Raw genomic sequence first — 16,617 nt, forward strand, 5'->3', positions numbered from 1 at the left:
CATAAAACATATAGCTAACAAACCAATTTGGATCAACCCTCAGTTCATTACAAACCCTATCAAAATTAAATTAAATACCAAAAAATTTAACATACCAGAATATCAAACCTAAGATAATCATTACCATGTGAGAGAACAATCTAACAAACTAACAAAGATAAATCTAAAGTTCCTTCACATGCAACCATAACCAAAAAAAAAATTACAAACACCCGTTCTAAACCTTCCCTAGCTATATAAACTCTTATTACCACAAACACATTCAGCATAATAAACTCCAGCCCTAATAAAACGTTAACAAATGTTTATGATTTGAAATAAACGCTCTGAATGCACAAAAAAAACTGTAATTAATAACCTCTGACCTTCGATTCCTAACACCATCATCCATCGATATTTTTTAAAAATTAATTTTTCCTATCCTTTATCAAACCTATGACTTCACCTTTACGTAAATCTCACCCACTATTTAAACTTGCTAATTCAGCATTTATTGATATACCAATTTATAGAAACATTTTAATTTTTCGAAATTTTGGATCCCTTCTAGGGTTAAGTTTAGTAGCTCAAATCGTAACCGGCCTATTTCTGTCTATTCACTTCTCCTCCTCTATTGACTTAGCTTTTTCAAACGTAGCACACATTTGTCGGGATGTAAATTACGGATGAATATTCCGAACCATCCACGCAAACGGAGCCTCATTTTTCTTTATTTGCATCTACTCCCACAGTGGTCGAGGAATCTACTATAAATCATTTATTTTCTTCCACGCTTGGAGAGTTGAAGATTTAATTTTATTCATAACGATAGCCACAGCCTTTCTAGGTTTTGTCTTACCTTGAGGACAAATATCATTTTCAGGTGCTACAGTTATTACAAACCTATTCTCAGCCATTCCTTACATTGGAACACAGTTAGTTCACTGAATTTGAGGAGGCTTCGCAGTTGATAATGCTACCCTAACCCGATTTTTTACATTCCACTTTCTCCTAACTTTCCTAACTGCTGCAGCAACACTCGTTCACATTTTATTTATTCACCACTCCGGAGCTAACAACCCATATTTATATTTTTAATCCTTCTGACCCTCTTGAATCCCTGTCTTCTTGGAGACCCTGACAATTTCATCCCAGCAAATCCTTTAGTAACACCCATCCATATTCAACCTGAATGATAATTCTTATTTGCATACGCTATTCTTCGCTCGATCCCCAACAAGTTAGAAGGAGTAATCGCCCTAGTTCTATCAGCAGCAATTCTTTGACCCCCTCCTTTTACCTCCATATCAAAATTTCAAGGCCTCGCTTTTTACCCTTTAAATCAAGTTTTATTTTGGGCTCTTGTTTCTACAATCATCTTATTGACATGAATTGGAGCACGTCCCTTAGAGGACCCATACATTATCACAGGACAAACCCTCACTATTGTATACTTTACTTAATCACCCTTCTAACGGATTCCCTTCTCGAGTGGGCGTTTAGTTCAGAGGCGTCGCTAGAGATGGTGTCACCCTGGGCAGCATCTCTGGTGTCACCCAGGGCGGAATCTCTGGTGTCACCCGGGGCAGCATCTTTGGTGTCACCCCCATGAAATTCAAAGGCGGGGGTGGGGAGGGGGGTAAACTCTAGTTATGTCACTACTACATGACCAGTGACAAATGTTTAGCAATGAGAACATTTAAGGACCATAAACTGAACAGGAGAATACTTCTCAACTTTATTAATGATAAAATAAATAAACGTAATAATATTGAGGAAGCAAACTCAAATACCACTTTGAGTACAGCCAACAGATTTATTCATCTTTAACAATGCCAAAACAAAACAAAAAAAAAATTGAAAAGTAAAGAAAAACATTGCAATATCAGAGAAACACTAGTTTCGATCTGACCTTGAGTACAGGACATCTCAATGAATCTGATCTTACATTTCCTTGCCTTCAGTTATGCAAAATCACTTATCTCATCATTAAAATCAATGATTTTCCCTATATAAGCTTATTTGTACTTTGTTAATATATAATAGGCTATATAGAAATGAAGGATTCTTCTTTTATGTTGGTGCAGCACTGTGTTGGGCATTAGTGTCACCTTCTTTAGAGGCTCTTTGGTGTCACCTTCTAAATGGTGTCACCTGGGGCGGCCCGCCCCCCGCCCCACCTTACGAAGCCTCTGGTTTAGTTTATTTAAAACAAATGTTTTGAAAACATTTAAAGGAAAAGCTTTCCAATTTCCAACAATTTATTAATTTAGTTTAGATTAAAATTAATTTTATTCCTATAAAAAAAATCGAGAAATTTAGATATACGAAGAAATCTCTTCCAGGCCATATACATCAATTTATCACATCGCAATCGAGGTAAAGTTCCTCCTATTCAAATAAATGTAAACCTGACCATTAGTAATTTAATATAAAATCCTAGTCTCAAAACATACCCCCCTAGAAATAATAACGTAGAAACCTCCCTTTTAAACAAAATTATAACATTCAGCCATAAAAATCAACACAAAAACCTTCCCTTCTATACTCAGTATTGAATCCAGAAACTAACTTGGATTTCCCTTCAGCAAAATCAAAAGGAGTTCGATTTATCTCCGCCAAACACAAACCTAACCAAACCATAGACAACGGAAACGTCAATCAAATAAATCATAACCTCTCCTGATAACACCTTAATTCTATAAATCTAAATCTCCCAATTAAAAAAAAACATAAGACAATAAAATTAAAACAAATCTCACTTCATATGAAATGGTTTGTGCTACTGCCAGAAATCTTCCAAATGAAGAATATTTATAATTAGAAGCTCACTCAGCTCTTATTAAAGGATATACCCCTAACCTTAAACAACACACACACACACACAAAAAAAATACACCTATATCAAAATTTACTAGTCCTTATTCATAAGGAATGATTCTCCATAAAATCAAAGCAATAAATAAACCAAATACTGGTGATAAGTAATAAGGTAAAAAATTAGACATTAAAGGTGAATTTTGTTCTTTTAAAAACAATTTCACAGCATCTGAAAAAGACTGGAGTAACCCTAAAATATCTAATTTATTAGGCCCCTTCCGAATTTAATGTACCATGCAATCTTCCGTTCAAGAAGAGTTACAAATGCCACCCCAACCAATACACAAACAATCAATATTAAATATCTTACAACCATAACAATCATAGTATTAACCTAATATACTTTTACTTATAGAGTATTTTCTATATAATTAAATTCTAAATTTAATACATATTTTCTGCCAATGTAAATTTTAATTCTAGGTGCACCTTCCAGTACACCTACCATGTTACGACTTATTCCACCTTAAACGGAAGCGACGGGCAATATGTACATATTTTAGTTCTCATATCATATTAACTTATTAAATTTTATATTACAATCCTCCTTCATAATGATTATTCAATCACCAATACGTCTAAATAAATTTTATTGTAACCCATTTCTTCTTATAAGCTGCATCTTGATCTAATATGCTTAACTCTTTAAATTTCAATAACTTCCTCAACAAAGGTTATCTAATAATGACGGAACACAAACTGTAAAACAAAAATAAGTAAGATTCTTCGAGTTGTATCGTTTACAGAACAGGTTCCTCTAACAAGACTAAAATACCGCCAAATTCTTTGAATTTAAAGCCCATAACTACTAATATTTAAATTTTATTATTTCCCCTTTCAGTATAACAGGATATCTAATCCTGGTTTATACCTTAATTTTCAGGCCTTTTCCTTTTTAAATTTAACCTTCATTTACCCTCACAAATTAATTTCATGTTTTGTTATAAACTTCGGTTCAACCTCTAAGTTAAGAATAACCTAAACTAAAATAGTTTTGCTCAGCTTTTAAGTCCAAACGCGATTACTGGCATAAAATTTAATCAAGCTTCTTACAATTTACTAAATCAAATCCTAATTCAATATTTAATTCTCCGTGCTGTGAATTAACAAAAATGATTTATTCCTTCATAAATTATCTTTAATTTTCTATTTCTACCCACCAAAATATACATGTACTACACCAATTATAAAACAAAACTCCAAGCAAGAATCAAACTTTGACAGTCCAAACTAATACTCAAATTAACACACTTCCTCACATTCCAATTTAACCACAATATCCTAAGCCTATGTCAAGTTCTACTATAAGTATGGTGCCTAATAAAAAGGACAGTTTTGATAGAACTGCTCATGTAGTATTCTACCCATCATATTAATAGTTATCCCTTTTCTAAACTTTAGTAATTTCTACATCTTCAAATTTGCAGTTTGACGTCTTTTTTTCCATTATAAAGCCTAAACGCAACGATGATTTTTTTTCAACAGATCATAAAGACATTGGTACCTTATACTTTGTTTTCGGAGCCTGATCAGGTGTAGTAGGCACTTCCTTAAGATTGATTATTCGAGCCGAGCCAGTTCAGCCAGGAAGATTGATTGGTGATCACCAAATCTATAATGTAATTGTGACAGCCCACGCCTTCGTAATAATTTTCTTTATAGCTACGCCTATTATAATCGGAAGTTTTGGAAACTGATTAGGTCTTCTCATACTTGGAGCACCTTATATAGCCTTCCCCCAAATAAACAATATAAGATTTTAGCTGCTGCCATTCTCCCTCACCTTCTTGCTTACAAGAGGAATAGTAGAAAGAGGTGTAGGAACTGGATAAAGGTACAGACTATTTTAAGTCATTAATGTCCTAAAATTAGAACAACAGCGGTCAGTGTAATTATTTATTTTGCCGGTTGTGGTTGTGAACATCAGACATTGGCCACAGTGTATTTTCTAGTTTCACAGTTGTATTGTAGGTGTTGATTCACATGTTTTTTTATTTGACGGTGTGTGTGTGTGAAAGGGAGAGAGAGAGAGAGAGAGAGAGAGAGAGAGAGAGAGAGAGAGAGAGAGAGAGAGAGAGAGAGAGAGAGAGAGAGAGAGAGAGAGAGAGAGAGAGAGAGAATTGAAATGTGAATATGTGAGTGCTTGCTACTAGGTCCACTCTCTCCCTACTCCATGAACCTTATCATACCTCTTCTTAAAGCTATGTATGGTTCCTGCCTCCACTACATCACTTTCCAGATTGTTCCACTTCCTGACAACTCTATGACTGAAGAAATACTTCTAAACATCCCTGTGCCTTATCTGAATCATCAACTTCCAACTGGGACCCCTTGTTGCTGTGTCTCATCTCTGAAACAGCCTGTCTCTGTCCACCTTGTCAATTCGTCTCAGTGTGTGTGTGTGTGTGTGTGTGTACTCACCTAGTTCTACTCACCTAGTTGAGGTTGCAGGGGTCGAGTCCTAACTCCTGACCCCGCTTCTTTACTGGTCGCTACTAGTTCACTCTCGCTGAACTGTGTGCTTTATCATACCTCTGCTTAAAGCTATGTATGGATCCTGCCTCCACTACATCGCTTCCCAAACTATTCCACTTCCTGATTACTTGTGGTTGAAGAAATACTTCCTAACATCCCTGTGATTCATCTGTGTCTTCAACTTCCAACTGTGTCCCCTTGTTGCTGTGTCCCATCTCTGGAACATCCTGTCTTTGTCCACCTTGTTAATTCCTCTCAGTATTTTGTATGTCGTTATCATGTCCCCCCTATCTCTCCTGTCCTCCAGTGTGTGTGTGTGTGTGTGTGTGTGTGTGTATGTGTGTGTGTGTGTGTGTGTGTGTGTGTGTGTGTGTGTGTGTGTGTGTGTGTGTAAGAGTTTATGAGGCTACATTATTTCTTTCATTACGTGAACGTATTTATATAAAAGTCCCTAAACTGTGGGAACTAAAGATTAGCATTCAAAACAGGAATAAAAGTTTCTTATTTAAAAAGTTTTTTCATTACTTAACATCGCTGAGATTGTGGATTTGTTGGGTATTCTTCAGTCTTCATTTGCTTCTCTACTATAACTGAAAAAAAATAGTAATTATAATATGGATAAAAATTATAATTAAAACAGCAAGATTATAAGTAATAACACACTGCGGATAGGTGGGGGATCGAACCCTGTTGTTTTTAACCTACCTCGTGGGAAGCAGGTCAAAATTCACGACTAAACCACTGGACTAGAGGGTTGTATGGTTCAGTGGTTTAGCGCCTCGTGAATTTTGACTTGCTTCCCATGGGGTGAGCTAAAACAGCATGGGTTCGATAACCATGCTAGCCGCAGTGTGTTATTTTTAATGTCCTCGAATCAAAGCACAACACCGAGCTCTGTTGGATGCGTGATCTATGCAGGACTGCATGGTCCAGTGGATTAGAGCGTCGTGAATTTTCTCTCACCATGAGGCTGGCTAAAAAACAACACCGGTTCAATCCCCCAGCTAGTCGCAGTGTTGTTATTAATTAAATACCACTCGTTCGTGTTTACAATACTATATAGTATACTGCTTGTGGAGGCTAGTGCACCAACTGGGGCGTAGAATGAAATTAGCTCTGAGGCACCCACACTATCGTATGTCCTCTGATCACGGTACAACACCTAGCACTGCTGGGTGCATGATCTTTGTAGGATTGAATGGTCCAGTGGGTTAGAGCGTCGTTAATTTTCGCTCATCATGAGGCGGATGTTGGGAGGAATTATAGGAATGATAAATAAATAATCTAACACAAAGTTGTCACTTTTGCTATTTGCTGACCATACTGGGCTTCTGGAAGATTCTGGAGAGAAGTTGCAGAAGTTGGTGGTGGACTTTATTATGATATGTAAAAGAAGGAAACTACAAGTGAATATAAGGAGAAAAACAAGGTGCTGATGATAACAAAAACAAATGGGTAATGAAAGATTGGATATCAGATTGGAGGGAAGGAGTATGGAGTATGCAATGTGTTCATATAGTTGGGAGAGGACTTGTCAGCAGGTAAGAGGGAAATGTATGAGAGTATGGTAATAAAAGCGCTCTTATTTGGGTGTGAAGCAAGGGTGGTGAACGTTGCAAGGATAATGTGTGGTGTGAATATTATGCAGAGAATCCCAAGCTTGGAGGTTAGAGGGCTGAAGAGGGTCTGGTGAGGTGGTTCGGACACTTAGAGAGGATGAAAAAAAAATAGATTGACTTTAATGTTGTAAAAATATGTAGATAAAGGAATGAAGGGTAGGGGGACGTCCTAGAAAAGGCTGGAGGGAGAGGGGTAAAGGAGGTTTTGTGTATGAGCGGCTTAGACTTCCAGCAAGCGTACGTGAAAGTGTTAGGAGTAAGTGGAGGTAAATAGTTTTCATAGCTTCATGTGCTGTAGGAGTGACAGCAAGGTAACATTTATGAAGGGACTCAGGGAAACCGTTTAGCCGGATTGAGTCTTAGAGTTGGCCAGTATAGCGCCTGCCATCTGAAGAAGTTGTGGAATTATGTTGCAGTTTTTGAAGTGTAGTATCTGCACACACGCACACATACACAGGCATGGACGAGATTGGAGAAAGGGTCTACATCGTAGGTACAATTCATTCTGGGGACCATAAGGTAGTCATTAGAATGATATATGAGCCACCATAGAACTGCAGGAGGTCAAGAGAGGAATACGGTGAGAACAACAGAGCGATGGTGGACACACTGGCTGAGGCTTCAAAAAGAGCTCACTCGAGCAGAGCAAAGTTACTGGTTATAGGCGATTTCAACCACAGGGAGATTGATTGGGAAAACCTGGAGCCTCATTGAGGTCTCGAAACATGGAGAGCCAAAATGATGGATGTAGCACTGAAAAACCTCATGCATAAGTATGTCAGGGACACTACCAGAGAGAGAGAGGGGGGAGGATGAACCAGCAAGACTGGACCTTGTGTTCACCCTGAGCAGTTCAGACATTGAGGACATCACATATGAGAGGCCCCCTGGAGCTAGTGATCACGTGGTTCTGAGTTTTGATTACATAGTAGAGTTATAAGTGGAGAGGGTAGCAGGAGTCGAATGGGAAAAGCCAAACTATGAAACGGGGGACTACACAGGTATGAGGAACTTCCTGCAGGAGGTTCAGTGGAACAGCGAAATGATGGAATATGTAACAACAAAATGCAAAGAGGCAGAGGAAAGGTTTATTCCCAAGGGCAACAGAAATAATGGGCAGACCAAAGTGAGTCCATGGTTTACACGAAGGTCTAGGGAGGCAAAAACTAAGTGAACTAGGGAATGGAAAAGGTACAGAAGACAAAGGACCTAGGAAAATAAGGAAATTGGTCGAAGAGGCAGAAATGAGTATGCACAGATAAGGAGGGAGGCCCAGAGCCAGTGGGGAACTCGCAAGAAACGATCAAGAGGTATATGAGGAGCTCAGCACGCGATTTAAGGAAGCATTTACAGGGGAGATAGGAAGGATGCTGGGAAGACAGAACAGAGAGGGACACCAACAAGGAATATACCAACAAGTGTTGGATGACATGCACACTACTGAGGAGGAGGTGAAGAAGGTCCTAAGTGACCTCGATACCTCAAGGGCAATAGGACCGGACAACATCTCCCCATGGGTCTTTAGACAGGGAGCAGAAACGCTGTGTGTGCTGCTAACCACAATCTTCCACACGTCCCTCGAAACTGAGCAACTACCTGAGATATGGAAGACGGCATATGTAGTTCCCATTTTTAAAAATGAACCAAATGACTTCGCCTGTTCGAAGTCATTTGGTTCGAGCAGGCGATAAATGACATGCCCATGCACTCTGCCCCAGGGCCAGACTCATGGAACTCCGTGTTTATCAAGAACTGCAAGAAGCCCCTATCACGAGCTTTTAACATCCTATGGAGAGGGAGCATGGACACGGGGGTCGTCCCACAGTTGCTAAAAACAACAGACAGCCCCACTCCACAAAGGGGGCAGTAAAGCAATAGCAAAGAACTACAGACCGATAGCACTAACATCCCATATCATAAAAATCTTTGAAAGGGTCCTAAGAAGCAAGATCGCCATCCATCTAGATACCCATCAGTTACACAACCCAGGGCAACATGGGTTTAGAGCAGGTCGCTCCTGTCTATCTCAGCTACTGGATCACTACGACAAGGTTCTAGATGAACTAGAAGACAAAAAGAATGCAGATGTAATATATACAGACTTTGCCAAAGCCTTCGACAAGTGTGACCATGGTGCAATAGCGCACAAAATGCGTGCTAAAGGAATAACAGAAAAAGTTGGTAGATGGATCTATAATTTCCTCACAAACAGAACACAAAGAGTAGTAGTCAACAGAGTAAAGTCTTAGGTGGCTACGGTGAAAAACTGTTCCACAAGGCACAGTACTCGCTCCCATCTTGTTTCTCATCCTCATATCTGACATAGGCAAGGATGTCAGCCACAGCACCGTGTCTTCCTTTGCAGATGACACCCGAATCTGCATGACAGTGTCTTCCATTGCAGACACTGCAAGGCTCCAGGCGGACATCAACCAAATCTTTCAGTGGGCTGCAGAAAACAATATGAAGTTCAACGATGAGAAATTTCAATTACTTCGATATGGTAAACATGAGAAAATTAAAACGTCATCAGAGTACAAAACAAATTCCTTCCACAAAATAGAGCGAAAAACCAACGTCAAAGACCTTGGAGTGATCATGTCGGAGGATCTCACCTTCAAGGACCATAACATTGTATCAATCGCATCTGCTAGAAAAATGACATGATGGATAATGAGAACCTTCAAAACCAGGGATGCCAAGCCCATGATAACACTCTTCAGGTCGCTTGTTCTATCTAGGCTGGAATATTGCTGCACACTAACAGCACCTTTCAAGGCAGGTGAAATTGTTGACCTAGAAAATGTACAGAGAACCTTCACGGCGCCCATAACGGAGATAAAACACCTCAGTTACTGGGAGCGCCTGAATTTCCTGAACCTGTACTCCCTGGAACACAGGCGGGAGAGATACATGATTTTATACACCTGGAAAATCCTAGAGGGACTAGTACCGAACTTGCACACGAAAATCACTCACTACGAAAGCAAAAGACTTGGCAGACGATGCAACATCCCCCCAATGAAAAGCAGGGGTGTCACTAGTACGTTAAGAGACCATACAATAAGTGTCAGGGGCCCGAGACTCTTCAACTGCCTCCCAGCATACATAAGGGGGATTACCAACAGACCTCTGGCAGTCTTCAAGCTGGCACTGGACAAGCACCTAAAGTCGGTTCCTGACCAGCCGGGCTGTGGCTCGTACGTTGGTTTGCGTGCAGCCAGCAGCAACAGCCTGGTTGATCAGGCTCTGATCCACCAGGAGGCTTGGTCACAGACCGGGTCGCGGGGGCGTTGACCCCCGGAACTCTCTCCAGGTAAACAACGAAAGCAAAAGACTCGGCAGACGATGCAACATCCCCCCCGATGAAAAGCAGGGGTGTCACTAGCACGTTAAGAGACAATACAATAAGTGTCAGGGGCCCGAGACTGTTCAACTGCCTCCCAGCATACATAAGGGGGATTACCAATAGACCCCTGGCTGTCTTCAAGCTGGCACTGGACAAACATCTAAAGTCGGTACCTCACCAGCCGGACTGTGGCTCGTACGTTGGATTGCGTGCAGCCAGCAGTAACAGCCTGGTTGATCAGGCTCTGATCCACCAGGAGGCCTGGTTACAGACCGAGCCGCGGGGGCGTTGGCCCCCGGAACTCTCTCCAGGTAAACTCCAGGAATCATGTGGGATGAATAACTGTGGCCTTCTTTCTTGTAATTACCGATGCCTTCCCTTATAAATGAGTTTATTTTAATGAGCCCTGTTTCCCTTGTATAACTTTTAGAAGCTTCCACTTTAAATGGTCCCGTTTTCTCGTCCCATTAAATGAACCCGCTTTCTCGTGGATGGTTACTCTATAATTGCCAGTGAATTCTATATTACTGGGAATATAATTATGTATGTAAGATTACATATATCATAGCGGAATGCGACTGAATTTTTTGTGAATTGCCACGTTACTTTCGTTGAGGCTACTATTACAATATCACTGAATGAGGAATTTTCTAATACTGTAATACACAGCCCTTTGGTTATGGGTACTGGTATGCCTGTGGGCACTTACTGATCCCTACTCTCTCTCTCTCTCTCTCTCTCTCTCTCTCTCTCTCTCTCTCTCTCTCTCTCTCTCTCTCTCTCTCTCTCTCTCTCTCTCTCTCTCTCTCTCTCTCTCTCATTCCAATGAAGACATCCATTTGGATCGTATTTTGCTTGGACATTCTCCTCTTGTCTGCAACTATGCAAGCTCCTGATGATGTGTTTATTGCAACACGAAATGCCTAGAGCAATCATTCTACTCCCCTGTGTTTGTTTTGCATCCTGTATCGCTTGGTTTTGCGATATCTGCATATATATATATGTATATATATGCAGATCTGCATATGTATATCTATATATATGCAGATCTATATGTAGATATATGCAGATCTGCATATATATATATATATATATCTATACATATATATATATATATATATCTATACATATATCTATACATATATCTATACATATATATATATATCTATACATATATCTATACATATATATATCTATACATATATCTATACATATATATAAATATATCTATACATATATATATACATATATATATATCTATACATATATATACATCTATACATATATATATATACATATATATATATATATATATCTATACATATATATACATCTATACATATATATATATATATCTATACATATATATATATATATATATATATATATATGTATAGATATATATATATATATGTATAGATATATGTATAGATATATATATATATATGTCGTGCCGAATAGGCAGAACTTGCGATCTTGGCTTAAATAGCAACGTTCATCTTGCCAAATAGGACAAGTGAAAATTTGTGTATGCAATAATTTCGCCAAAATCATTCTGAACCTAACGAAAAAAAAAATATTTCACTGTGTTTAGTATTAAATTATTGTCAACAAATCTAAAATATATTTTGTTGGGTTAGGCTGAAATAAATTGTTCTCGTTATAATAAGGTTAGGTAAGTTTTCTAAGTTCCTTTTGGTGCAAAGTTACAATGTTTTTACATCAACATTAATGAAAAAAATATATCTTTAAATGCATAAAAGGAAATTTTAGAAAGGACTTAATTTTAAATGAGTTCTTGCTAATTGACCAGTTTTACATATTCTGCACGACATATAAATATATATGTATATATATATATATATATATATATATATATATATATATATATATATATATATATATATATATATATATATATATATATATATATGTCGTGCCGAATAGGCAGAACTTGACATCTTGGCTTAAATAGCAACACTAATCTTGCCATATAGGACAAGCAAAATTTTGTGTATGCAATAATTTCTCCAAAATCATTCTGAACCTAACGATAAAAATATATTTCAATGTGTTTGATTAGTATTAAATTATTGTAAACAAATCTAAAATATATTTAGTTGGGTTAGGCTAAAATAAATTGTTCTTGTTGTAATAAGGTTAGGTAAGTTTTCTAAGATTCTTTTGCTGCAAAATTATAAATTTTTACATCAATATTAATGAAAAAATATGTCTTTAAACGTATAAGAGAAAATTTTAGAAAGGACTTAATTTATATATATATATATTAATTTATATATATATATATATATATATATATATATATATATATATATATATATATATATATATATATATATATATACATATATATATATATATATATATATATATATATATATATATATATATATATATATATATATATATATATATATATGTATATATATATATATATATATATATATATATATATATATATATATATATATATATATATATATATATATATATATATATATATATATATATATGTGTGTGTGTGTGTGTACGAGGGGCTTGGACTTCCAGCAGGCATGCGTGAGCGTGTTTGATAGGAGTGAATGGAGACAAATGGTTTTTAATACTTGACGTGCTGTTGGAGTGTGAGCAAAGTAACATTTATGAAGGGGTTCAGGGAAACCGGCAGGCCGGACTTGAGTCCTGGAGATGGGAAGTACAGTGCCTGCACTCTGAAGGAGGGGTGTAAATGTTGCAGTTTAAAAACTGTAGTGTAAAGCACCCTTCTGGCAAGACAGTGATGGAGTGAATGATGGTGAAAGTTTTTCTTTTTCGGGCCACCCTGCCTTGGTGGGAATCGGCCAGTGTGATAATAAAATATATATATATATATATATATATATATATATATATATATATATATATATATATATATATATATATATATATATATATATATATATATATATATATATATATATGTATATGTATATATATATATATATATATATATATATATATATATATTATATATATATATATATATATATATATATATATATATATATATATATATATATATATATATATATATATATATATATATATATATATATATATATATATATATATGTATATATATATATATATATATATATATATATATATATATATATATATATATATATATATATATATATATGCAATAAATCACAATAAACAGGTGATTTTAAAATACGCAGAACAACCACTGTGAAAGAGTAGTGAAATTCCAAGCTCTTTTGTGACTACTCACATTGTCAAGGAACTATGAAAGTAATACATCAAAGGAAGGCAATTAAAAGGCTAAGACTACACCTCACAGTCAACTTCCACAACTAAGAAACACCTGACGCGCGACAATACCCGACTCATAAAAAAAGAGGAACACTGCAGTAGGTCCGCTGGTCCAACTAGGCAGGTCATCACGGCATCCCACTAGCAAACTATTCTACCCAAGAAATAAGGTTTATTATTTGTCCAATGTATTATTAAACTCTAATCAAATTTTATTAAATATAAATGAATCTAATTTATATAAACCAAAGGAAATATTAATATTATTTTCAAAACTGCTTTTTATGAAACAAGATTCAATTATATTTTTGTCAACCATGGACTTGCTTGATACAACTTTCTCAACTTTTTGAAAATGAATTGGATGGTTAAAATCTCTTACATGAATAAATAGAGCATTGGAATCTTGTCCAGTTCTAATGCTATATTTATGTTGTTTTAATCTAAGTTCTAGACTTTTACCAGTTTGACCGTAATAAACTTCATCGCAAATTTTACAAGGAATCTTATAGACACATCCGTCAGCATTTTGGGGGGAATTCTTTATCAAAAGTTTTTTTACTGTATCAAGATTTTTAAATACAACTTTAATATTAAAAGTCTTAAGAAGAGAAGGCATATCAACCAAGTTTTCATGGTAAGGGAGAACCAACATATTTTTAGTTGAATAAAATTGGTTGTCTCTTTTTGGGTTGTAAAAAGTATTTCTAGCAATTTTAAATGATTTATCAATTACATTTCTCGGGTATTTCAGATCAATGGCTATTTCATAAATTTTGGTTATTTCTTCATCTATGAACTCTGGACTGCAAATACGTAAAGCTCTCAAAAACATTGATGAGAAAACAGACAGTTTAACTTTATCTTGATGGGAAGAATAATAGTGTACATAGGAACAGTTATTCGTAGGTTTTCTGTAAATTTTAAAATTGAATTCATTACTACTCTTAATAATTCAAACATCTAGAAAAGGCTATGAGTTATTTTCCTCAAACTCAACAGTAAAGTTTATAGAATGGGCTAAGCTATTTAATTTGCCAAGGAAATGGTGTATATCTACATTTTTGGGCATAAGACATAAAATATCATCAACATATCCGAACCATTTTGCTCTATTAGGGAGGATTGTGTTAAGCAATCTTGTTTCAAAAAATTCCATGTATAGATTACTAAGAACAGGTGAGAGAGGATATCCCATTGCCATACCAAACTTTTGAGTGTAAAACTTATCATTAAATAAAAATTTTGCATCAACAATGCAAAGTTTAATAAGTTTAATGATAGTAGGAACTGGCAATGGTAAATCATAATTAACGAGTTCTTCAGATAAGAAAGTTAATAAATCATCAACAGGAACTTTCGTAAACAAGGAAGTAACATCAAAACTAACCAATCAAAGTTGTTTTTAACATTAAAGTTAGAAATTTTACCAACAATAGGGCTCAAAATATCAGCAAGCCATTTGGATAATTTATATGAAACTGATCCTATGGAGCTAATAATTGGTCTGATTGGATTACCTGGTTTGTGTGTTTTTATTAGTCCATACATGAAAGGTAAAGATGGATTAGTGGAAGTAAATTGTTTGACTAATTCATCTTTGCCTTTTAGTAGAATTTTTATTGTTTTATTGAAATTGCTGTTAACGGTTTCTAAGGGATTCTCTCTAAGTTTAGAATAGGTTTCAATATCATCTAAGAGATGATTCATTTTTTCTTGGTAATCATTTTCTTTCATAATTACTATTGCATTTATTTTATCTGCTTTGGTAAGGCGCAAATTGGGAATGTTTTGTTTTAACATAGAGCTATATACCATTCCTGTACTAATATTAATTTCATCAGCGGATAAATCAGAAGATTTTTCAAAGTTACAAAAGGCTTTTGCAATTTCAACATCATTAAGTTTTTTTGAAGTTGCAAAACTTAGACCAAAACCTAGAGCAGCCGTTGTATTTTTATCTAACACATCATCTGATAAGATAATTACAAAATTGTTATTAGCATGCTTTGTCCAATCACTATTTTCAATTAAATTGTCTAATTTTCTTTGTAGTTTGTTTTTGAGTTCATTACAAATTCTTCTGAGTTTATTATAACAATGATCTAACATACTAAGTTTCCATTCTGATGGAATGGCCTGATTAAAAGAGTATTTTTTGTTTCTCAATATTTTGAAAGCTTCTTTCTCCTATGTTTTAGTAATTTCAATATGTTTCTGAAGAATAATTCTCATGAAATCATCAAAAGGACGATCTCTCATGTCAAGGAGTCTATTAGGTAAAAGAGATTTGGGCAGAACTTGTTCATTTAAGAGAGAGAGAGAGAGAGAGAGAGAGAGAGAGAGAGAGAGAGAGAGAGAGAGAGAGAGAGAGAGAGAGAGAGAGAGAGAGAGAGAGAGAGAGAGAGAGAGAGAGAGAGAGAGAGAGAGAGCGTGAAACAAGCTTTTATGCCACAAGACGGGCAGAAAGCAGCAACTTCACTCTGGCTGTACCCTTCTCCAGAACATCACTCCATCTGAGATCATACATACCCAGGATGACTCGAGTATGGAACACATTCGTACAGCATAATGATGTCAACGAGATAACGACAGTTGATCAAATGAAAATGCTGGCCCACAGATGGCTCCAACTTCATCCTGTTCCCTACTTGTATGTCTCATAACAATAAAAATGCTTTCAAATGAGCTGATGTAGGTAACAGCTCTTAGCTTGCCAATAAAGTTAGGAATCCTTAACCTGTAAATAGCTGTCAATAAAGCTAGGGATCCTTAACCTTGTCAAACCCTGTGTAAAAAAAAAAAAAAAAAAAAAAAAAAAAAAAAAAAAAAACAAAATAGAGAGAGAGAGAGAGAGAGAGAGAGAGAGAGAGAGAGAGAGAGAGAGAGAGAGAGAGAGAGAGAGAGAGAGAGAGAGAGAGAGAGAGAGAGAGAGAGACAGAGACAGAGACAGAGACAGAGACAGAGAGACAAAGAGAC

General features: G+C 36.0%; 1 pseudogene; it reads left to right on the forward strand.

Annotated features, from left to right (window-relative positions):
- The first annotated feature begins 435 nt into the window (after positions 1-435).
- LOC138854808 (cytochrome b-like) lies at positions 436-1,593 on the forward strand (annotated as a pseudogene).
- The last annotated feature ends 15,024 nt before the right edge of the window (positions 1,594-16,617 follow it).

This window comes from Cherax quadricarinatus, chromosome 71, assembly GCF_038502225.1.
Source record: "Cherax quadricarinatus isolate ZL_2023a chromosome 71, ASM3850222v1, whole genome shotgun sequence".
In the NCBI taxonomy this organism is placed as follows: Eukaryota; Metazoa; Arthropoda; class Malacostraca; order Decapoda; family Parastacidae; genus Cherax; species Cherax quadricarinatus.